At 46.7% G+C, this 10,133-nt stretch overlaps 1 protein-coding gene across 5 annotated transcripts in view; it reads right to left on the reverse strand.

The window, feature by feature from the left end:
- Window positions 1-9,877, reverse strand: part of LOC142579765 (uncharacterized) — a 31,107-nt gene extending 21,230 nt beyond the window's left edge. Inside the window, exon 1 of one of the 5 annotated variants that reach the window (XM_075690346.1) lies at window positions 9,699-9,877. The gene's annotated coding sequence lies outside the window, so the exon portion shown is untranslated. Of the gene's footprint in view, window positions 1-9,641 lie in introns of all 5 variants that reach the window. The other 4 variants (XM_075690339.1, XM_075690324.1, XM_075690319.1 and 1 more) reach the window with 4 other exon arrangements.
- Window positions 9,878-10,133: the final 256 nt, after the last annotated feature.

The raw sequence follows: 10,133 nt of genomic DNA on the forward strand, positions 1-10,133 counted from the left end.
AAAACGGGGATCGCAGTTATTTATTCAATAGAGCAAGACAAGATGCACTGACACAACTATCTTGTAGCCTTGAGACTCTCTCAACTTAAAGAATTTCGCGTGTTGTTTCATCCCTGCTTCTCCTCGCGATATATGTCCTTTCTAACCCTGGCGTGCAGCCACAGTCGCTGCAGTGGAAGGCTAAATGCCACGAAACAGCACGCTCTACGTTGTGATAATGTTCCTTAATCCGCTCGTTAAGACAACGGCTTGTTTATCCTGCGTGCATTCTTTTTACATGACAGTGAAATTGAACAAACGACATTTTCACTGCAGGTGACAAATATATGACGGTGCTGCTTAGTCCAGCCTCAGTCTACTTTAGCTACCGGCATAAACTTGTTAAGCAGTTTGGCCCGTTAAAGACAACTTGCGCTTGAGATGTTCTACCAATCTTTGTGTGTGTGTTTTTTTTTCAATATTGTCGGAGACGATGAATACACGAGATAACTGAGACTTTTCTTCATTTCTTCCCATATCTTGAGCTTCACAACTGCTAGCTTTATGCGAACGCTAAAGAAGTTTGCCATGGTGAGAGGCGCTTGGGGTATCCCACAACAATAACGCGAAATGCCTGAATGCAAAAGCTGTCCTCACAGAACTTGACCGTGTTACAGCTTTTATGACAAATTTGCAACGTGCCGTGCTATAAGACAGTAACGGTTTTTTGCCCCGGGGTTTGCAGACCCAGTGCACGCGGGGTGAAGAGTGAAGGCCTAAATTTAGGAACCATATAAAACCATGCTGTGGCACTTTGAGCATTGAGACTTCGGAAGAATACGTGCAAGACTTTAGATACCTGAAAAGCAAATTACCGTTCTTGAAATTTTAGAAGCACTAAAAAGTGCTGTACGTGCCTAAAAATACATAAAACAGCTAATCCATCTAACTGTTAAAATTTTCTTTGATTCTGTTGGGCCAAATATATGTCACCTGAAAGCGGTGCAATACATGAGCTCATGCAAATTATTTCTTTCTGTATAAAAACCGAGCCGTTCTATGACACATACGTGGGCCAAGGTGCGTGGACAGCAGTTAAATAAATTCGACAATGCTGACGGTAATCAAGTTCTCAAACCGGGTCGTTCCGTAAGTTTCTGTACACTCATTAACGCAAGTTAACAACTGATGGTGAGGGATGGAATAAAGATATGTAACGTCGACAGAAGAATGTGAAGCACTCTGGTTACGTCAATTTCTCCAAATGATCGATCACTTTTCCCGAATTATTCTCCCGAAAAGGGTTGTCGATGCTTAAAAACTTCCAACGTGCTCTCTAAGAACTTGGCGAGAATCTTCTGTCAGGCGCGGTTCTGCGAGACAATTGCACGGAAAGGGCAGTCAACCTTGTGAAGCCAAAACTATTTCGGAGCGCGTCACCGCCGTGCTCCTCATCACCCAAATGCAGCTTCGGGAGAGGAGACTAAAGAGATTGAAGTTACAATTATTACGCTGTCCTGAGGGAGGCAGTAAAAAGGAAAACTTGGGGCGGGCTAGTTAGCTTGGCGCATTGGTCTTGCGAAACCACGAATGTGCAACTCTGTGTCAATTTTAAAATGAGAGGCGAAGCAAAATAACGCAGAAATAAATAAATAAATAAATAAATAAATAAATAAATAAAGCCAGTTAGGTGCCATCGTGAGATTCCTGCACCAGCTCCCTCTCTCGGCGCACTCAGTCAGCTGCCTTTGTCGCGTCTGTTTAACGTCTCCATTTCAGAACAATGGTGCCGCTTGCTTTTTTAAAATTTTGTTTGTGTTTCTTCTGTCGGTGTGGGCTAACAGGGCCTGCTGCTACACCGAAGGCAGTTTAAAGTGGGACAATATGACAATAACATAGTTGATGTCGTGCTTCTCGTGCGGGAGAAATGAAGGAACGCAAGTGAAACGTTCAAATGAGAGTTGCAATTCACTGACAAATGACCTCCTTTCGGTTGAGCAAATGTGGGCAATTGAAAAAGTGGATTTACCAGTTCAGCTGAAGTTTACGGTTGTCCTTAATCTCCCTTGGTTTGTGATAACTTAAAGGAGCCCTGCAATACTTCTTATCGAAGTCGTGAAAGGTCTTTCACATGAAAGGACGCAATTTTAGAAATAGCTTACAGCAAAAAAAATATATTTCGATTTGTCGAGTAGAAGCGGAGTGACCGGCATTTTAAAAAAATGTCCCTTCATTCCCTTCACGGTGTCTCCGATCCTTCTTCAATGGCTTGCACTGCGGAGGCCTATACGGCCGAGCAGGGCGCTGCCCGCAACGTATGCTCTGTCCTCCGAACGTCTGGGTGACGCGCAGTTTAAATTTGGTTTTAGGTGCTCACGTAGACGCCGCTGCTTCCAATTTTGGCGCTTACAACACACGAAACTCAGAGGCTGCCCGTCTTGCAATAACCGGTGCAGTGCATTTTTACCGTTCTTGCTACCTTTGCAGCCAATGAGTGCACACCGAAGTCGCGGTTTCGCGTTCAGTTTCAGCAAACAGCCAGCGAAGCCCATCTCACACAAATTCCGCAACTGTGAAAACGACAAACGCCACGGCAGTTGCGTTCAAATGAGTCCGTGTGTGCACAAATTCTACACACAGAGCGCAAGAGTCTGCGCACTGGGATGGGCAGACGCGCACTGCGGTAGCGGTGAGCCAAACTTGGGCGAAGCCGCCATCTTGCTCTGTGGCGTAGCGGCACAACTCGAACAGACGACGGTCGCCAAATACCGCAAGTACAAACTGAATTTTTATGGGGACACTTTCAACGCAGGGGTACTTTGTAATTGTTTTAGTGCGTAAAGTATCATGGATATTGTTACCGTTGCAGACACTTTTGTGGCCGTTGATAAAGTTAATGTTGCTCGTGAAATTTTCGCCCATCCAGCCAATAGTTGTATGAGGGCGCCATGGCGTCACCATGTGGATGGCAGGTGTTTGACGGAGCTGTAGGAAAGATGACCGATCTTTACAGAGATATAGGGGACATGCGAAATTCCGTAAGCAGGCTTTCTCACACGGCTAACTTGCCCTAACCAAGATGGCAGCGCTCCATTTAGCAGCACTTTTAAACTTGAGACACGCGTTCGCAAAGCTTGAATGGTGCGAAGGAGGCAATTCAGTAGAAATGATGTCAGCAGCCCGCATGTTGACACCTTAATTACGATTCTAACGCGTGGTCCGCCATCGTGGTCAGGTAAAACTAAGTATGTGGGAAAGCCTGCTTACGCAATTTCGCATGTTCCCTACTTTCATCGCCGCATGGATTTGAGTATTATTCGGTTCAGGTGTTCACAGACGCATTCTATCGCGTCAGGTATGATTTATTTACCATGCTTGAAGGTCGTTGCAGGGCCCCTCTAAGACTAAAACGCTGTATATTTCTTTCCCTGCATAGCATCCGGGAGAAGGTGGAGCAATGCGTGCTCATGATGGTGGTCGGCATGGTGTCCCTGGGAGGCAGCCTCGGCGTCGTACTCATGTACATCGCCTACATGTCATTCAGTAGGTTATACACGCGTCCACTCCGAAACTATAAAGGCCACTCGGCTTTCGGCTTCCACGCGTCGCCGTTTATCAAGTCTTCTGCTAAGCTGCGGTATGCCGACACAGCACCCGGACGTGCCACATGCTTGATGCTTGGCATAGTGCTTGGCACCATAATTAATTAATTCTTTTTTGTTATCCTATGTTAATTTTCCTACGGTGCCCTTGCGCCCAAATTTTTATGTGTCAATTCAATCCCTATATCATACCCAACTGTACAGTACCTAGGTCATCCACGTAACTGCGATTGGACGTACCGACTAAACAACCTTACATGTGTAACTAGTAATTAAGTTAGAGAGGCTTTTCAAGATGTGCCGAGAGGAGAAGTGACAGGCGAAGATGTAATAGCGGTCAATTTGATGAAAGACGAAGTGAATATTGTTTACGAAATACTTGCGACCCCATATTCGCAATGCCTCATGACTTGAAGTGTATCAGAGGCTTGGAAGAATGCCAACATTACATTGATTCATGAAAGGGGAGGCATTAAAGAATTGAATATTTGCAGACTCATTAGCTTATTTTTGGTACTGAACAAAAAGGTATTCACCAAATATCCGCCAATAATGTAATTCACCTTGATTGCATAGTTTTCTACGAAATTTATTTTGACTCTCGGAGTTTTTCAGCGCTCGGAGTTTTTCAGGAAAAGCAGGACAACACACACGCAGCGCTAACTGTAAACAACGCTTCATCATTCGTTCCGATATCAGCCTTTGTTTTGCAGAGTTCACTTGAGTGAGAGAGATGCGAAATCACATAGCGGTGTCCCTTTCGGTGTTTGTATATTGACTCTCTCGTGTATTACTGCGTCGTTATTTTTCTTTTCCTGGTCGTTGTCTATGTTATGTCCGGTAATTATGACTCATTCCTAGACACCACATTGAGCGATGGTAGTGCATGCAACCCGCTCAAGTGCCACATGAGTCGCGCCCCGGCACATACATCTTGTGAAGCATGCTTCGTTTACTGTGCTGAACAGCCCACTAAGACTGTGGGCCTGAGTTCTTCAGCCGCCTAGTTTTCTGCCCCCCCCTCCTGCTTACGCTTCGTCACTCTCAGTGCTTCCGAACGCGCAGCGCGTCGCCGGGGCATTTCGGCGGCATGGTGTTTTCGTGCCGCTTCCAGTGAGCCATATACAAGAACACTAGTGGCTTCAACATTGCGACGACGCATATCGGCTTTTTAAGGTATAGCAACGTAAAACACTCGTGAATTGTAGGTTGACGCGCCGCCCGCAGCTCGGGAGTGTCGGTCGCACAACGTGCATCGCCTTCGCTGCATCGGTCCCACAGACTCCTCAGGACGGGCCATTGCGGTATCAGCCTTTGCTTTGCAGAGCGCCTGCGACAGCACTCTTCACCGCGAACGTAACAATTAAGGGCAACGCAAGCCCGGAGCAGAGAAAGCGAACTCCATTGAAGCGGTGAGAGTCGGTCACGCCACTCTACCGCAGCAAATCAACCCCCGGCGCGCGCACTCCTCTAAATCCGCTTCTCTCGCCGGTGAGAGTGTCGACGACGTTTCCCATTCGCGAAGCACCGCTTCCCCACCTGTAGAATGCTTCTGCATTAAGCGCTTAATGTCTGCCCGTATAGATGACATAGTAATGGCTTCTTTTTTCCACACATACCAAAGTCAGACGCGTGGGTAGTACGTTTGAAAGAGATACACGCGGTGATAGTGTTACATGTTTTCGTTAGGTATAATTTTACCGAGTGGCGCTCTATGCCGACTGAACTGAAAGACTTCACGTGACGTCAAAGCAAAAGCGGAAGCAGCAGAAAGGAACGCATGGTAAAAAAAAAAATCGACATAAGTCTCGCGAATGAAAGACGTCTGTCCTACACAAAAATAACGTTAGCTTGTGCAAAACTCTGCAATGGGAAACAGCTAGATGCTCGAATGAACGGCTGAGGGAGCACTCTAACAACGTAAATACGTCATCGAGGAGTCGTTTTCTTGCCGTCCATTGCTGCAGGTGTGGTTGCGTTCCCTCCTTTCAAGATACAGTTTCAGAATTTCAAAATTTCGGAATTTATTTATTGTTAGCGTATGAGTCGCGTAACAGATCACGAAAAAATTATTTACAGACTACAGTCCAATAGCAGAAGACTGAAAGAACAAGCGTGAATTTACCCACCTAATCATTGAAAGTGATCGCATTGTGACGTTGTAGCTAAATTAGTGAGACGAAATTGTCACTGTCAAAGAAGGAAATTGACTTTCTATGCATGCGTTAGGAGTACACCTCGATAATGGTGACGTTTTCTTCTTCTTTCGTTCTTTCTTTTTCTTTTTGACGCTTTGTTTTATCTTAACGTTCATTTGTGAACACTTTGACTGCACACGGATGTGAAAAAATGTGTCGCATGTACAAGTGTTGTCTCGCTGAAACAAAACGTTATTGGACGTGAGCGCTATGTGGGTCCATTTCTATGTCCGCGTACTAATTATGTTAGACTGAACATCTTCGTGATGACACCAACAAGCCCAAATCACAACCCTGATTTCGAATCTCGGCGGCATTCCTGGATAAAACCCAACTTGATACGTAACAAGAGAGTGTCGCAGTAGTTACGCCTGTAAAATAATTTAAGTGGACGAATGCGCACTCACCTATGTAAACTTCTTACCACAGTTCCAATGGGTATTTGAAAATGGCAATGAAACCCCGCATAACTTCCGGAATAAGGAGAGACCATGGCGCTTGGTGAAATAATGTCCTATTAGGTCACGTCACTGAAGCGATGAAAGTGCTCGACTGCACCGCACCGGCTGCTGACAGTTGACACTATAGCAGTCGATGGTCCGAATCGCTGAGTAGAGTCAATGCTTCAGCGCCTTTAAGGATTCCGGTGTCAGTGCGAGGCCTGTTTGTGCATAGTTTTGTACATTTGTTTGTACATAGTTCGATCGAATGGTCTTAATGTGACGTGATCAGCAGTGTGACCGATGAGAGTTGTTCATAAGTAAAATTAAATGACGCCCCATCGCTCGATTGATCCTTCTTCAGACGCCGGCGACAGTCATAGTCCCGGCTTGCAGCGCGGCAACGAGAACTTGTCGGCCCGGTCTATGGCGCGGCCTTGGCAAAGTGAGTGTGTGCAGGAATATGTGCTTTTTGAGCGTTCGTGTTCATATTTCATCTATAAGCGCCAAATGTTTAGGCGAGTTGCCTTTATCTTTGTGTGTCGGCGAGATCTCACAATTTTTATAGGGCTTCATAGTTCGAACTTCGCTCACGCCTGTACTTAGTCTCTGAAAACTACCGTTGCTTGTAGGAAGAGCATACATACCAAGTGTTTCAGCGACGGCTGTCTCCATAATAACTAAAAATAGCAGATTTGAAACACAATAATATTTTTGCAGGGCAAGATTCACAGTAAGGGCGGATAAAAGAATACTTGTTGGGTCACTTAGCAGCCTGATTAACTAAGATCGGCTATTTAACTTTTTAATTATCAACGTTAAACTGCCAGTGGCGATATGACATTTGTAGGTAATGCGAGCTCATAACAAGTGGGCTTTTAAAATGCACCGAACCACCTTATATAAAGGACGCTGACACGAAGCGTTCCAACTCATTTTCAGAGCGAAACCGAAATCGATCACGCCTAACCGCGCCTTAAAGTTGCGTCAGGTGGTGACGTAGCCGGACCTGTGACATTCCGTGGCACGCAGGCTGGAACGCCACACTTATCCACACGTGACAATCACGGCTGACTGTCCACGCATGGTTTTCTTGTCGCCCGAAAAACTGGAACGAGCACGTGTTGGTCCGGATTCACGCTGCATCGTGGGCTTGTTTTTTTTTTCTCTTTTTTTTTTTTTGAGTCAGCGTCATTTGGTCATTGCAACGTTTCCTTGGTTTCATTTCGTGGCTTGGCTTTGCCATGTGACCTAACTGGTCCCTGAACAACCTCTAGCATTGTTTTACACATTTAAAATAAGTACCCGCTTCGCGTACGAAATGCCGTGGCGATCATCTTTGGCGAACGCGGCAGCTAGCGCTACGCGGCGCGGAGACGCCACACACACAAAAATAAATAAATAAATAAGAAATAAAATAAAATAAAGATAAATAAATAAAAACAGTCCGGTGCTCCTCTCCTGGCTCTTCCAGTGCCTCTGCCGGCTTCACGATGTCAACAGGGTGCTCCAGCTCCAGGTGAAGACGTCAACAGGGTAAACGCTGTCGATTGGTACATCTACGAGAACCTACTACTTCCCGTTCGTCTGCTAGAGCGCCTCCTTGCAGCAGATGCAGTCGCAACTCCTGCTTTCCGTTGTTGTGTTGCTCGCTTGTGCGCAAACATGTTGCGTGTTTTGGTTTGCGATTCGCAGTGCCGCACCACTCGAACTTCAAGTACACATTTACAAAAGTAAGAAGAAAAGCACCGAAGATTACGATACTCGTTAATGCGAAACTTGAAGCGCAGCTCTATACGTGTTTTTATTTCGCGATATATTGAGGCAAACAATTTGAGAGAGACATGTAGCAGAGTCGGCGATCGTGAAAAATATGATCTGCGGGGCAAGCGGGTCGTCTTTTATAAATGACTCGTCAAAGGCTCTCATTGGTCTCCGCTGGTCGCCGCTCGCGTCTTTCATTTCCCGTTCCGCGTTCGCTCTTTCATGTTTCGATGTGCTTGCTCACTCGGTTACGCCGCCGACGCCGACAGAGCCTCGCAGTTCACACACGCACGCACGCACGCACGCACACGCACGCACGCACACACACACACACACACACACACACACACACACACACACACACACACACACACAACACACACACACACACACACACACACACACACACACACACACACACACACACACACACACACACACACACACACACACACACACACACGCACAACACACACACACACACGCACACACACACACAACACACACACACACACGGATGCGATGCTTCAGCCTTCTTTTTGCTCTGATTGGCATGTGATATACATCCTGCAAATGGCAATGGCACGTGTCTATGAACACCACGCTTAGATATCACGTTGTGAGTCTGGCAAAACGCCGGCAAGTAAGGCCTCATTCGCCAGCGAGGTCTCCTTCGCCAGCGAGGCCTCCTTCGTCCGTTTGTTTGCACTCTCGATTTTCTTTTTGTGCGGTGGGTTGTCGGCCGTCGAACAACATATTGTAAAGGAAACAAACAGTGATCGCGTATCACTCACAACACAGGGTCCATCGCGGCATTGCTCCGTACGAGCACGGGCTGGCACGGGAGCAACAGCAGGTAGACGAAAAACGTGGAGTCTTGATAACGGAAGTGGAGGGTGGTTTGAAACACGAGAAAGAACGTGACGTTGGTAATGGCGTAGTGCCATCTATAGGAGTACAGGGCGAGGAGAAGAGACCACTCGAGAAGTGGGTTGCAAAGGAAAGGAAGGAACGAGTGGCGATCGCATTCTCTACCATCAAACGCCTGCAACTCTGCTATTAGCGTCATTTTCAGAAATTCTAGTGGTTCCATGTTCATTGTGGACTTGTAGACGTAAATCACTTTAAATAGGGGTTTTTATCCTTATTAAAACCAATTTCGCTATAAGCTTGCCATTAGCTACATATGTCTGATTGCCATTGTCGGCCTAAGATTAGTAATTGGAAAGTTAATTAGGAAATTTCAGTTAATTTGGCTGCTAACTTGTTCGTCAGGAAATTTGATTTTGTCCACCCTTGTTGCGAATTATTCTCTGCAAAAAGTATTATTCTGAGTAAAATCCCCCATTTTTAATAATTAGAGAGAATCGTCGCTGAAACATCCGGTATCTATTTCCTCGGATACTCTCCAGTTTGTTGCATGTGTGATCAGATGTGATCGAAAGACGGTGTTTTCCAACAGAAACCGCGCTTGCTTCCGGCTCATGCCAGTTGTTCAGGAGGAGAACTTCTGCCCATGTTCACCTCGGGCTGCAAGAGTCGCATCGTAATTAACGGCGTATATACCTTGAAGCACTCTTTACTGTTAGCCGGATTGCGCAAAGAAGAAAAAATAAGTAAACAAACGCCGCTCTACGAAACGCAAATATATTACACACAAATTTCGACGGCGGACAGGCACAAATCAGGGCTGTAAACGAGAAATGGGTACGCACTCACTATGGAATGGACTACAGACGTGCCGCGGTGTTCCGCGGAGCGTTGCGGCGTTGTCGTCAGCGGCGGCTCGGGATCTCCGATACGCACTTCTCCTTGGTGCAGCTCTCTTTCGACGAAGAATGGCGGGGCCACGTATTGTCGGGATGCCGGCGGGGAGAGAAGTGCCTCGGGTGCCGAGGGAGCGCGTAATGTTTATCCCACATCTCGAGTGACGACTGTACACCCCTGTTGTGGTGGTCGCGCAGGCATGTGCGGCAGACAATGCGCGTTCTGTGGTCAAAGAGCGCAGCGGATATCCGTGTGCGTTGCTCATGTTCCGCGCTCGATCCCACGCGTCACGGCTACGACATCGTTCGCGGGTTGGCATCAACGCATTCGGCGTGTACGTTATGACCGTCGCTACTGGAGAAACCAAAGAGGGCTACGTCTTT

Source organism: Dermacentor variabilis, chromosome 1 (genome assembly GCF_050947875.1).
Source record: "Dermacentor variabilis isolate Ectoservices chromosome 1, ASM5094787v1, whole genome shotgun sequence".
Lineage (NCBI taxonomy): Eukaryota > Metazoa > Arthropoda > Arachnida > Ixodida > Ixodidae > Dermacentor > Dermacentor variabilis.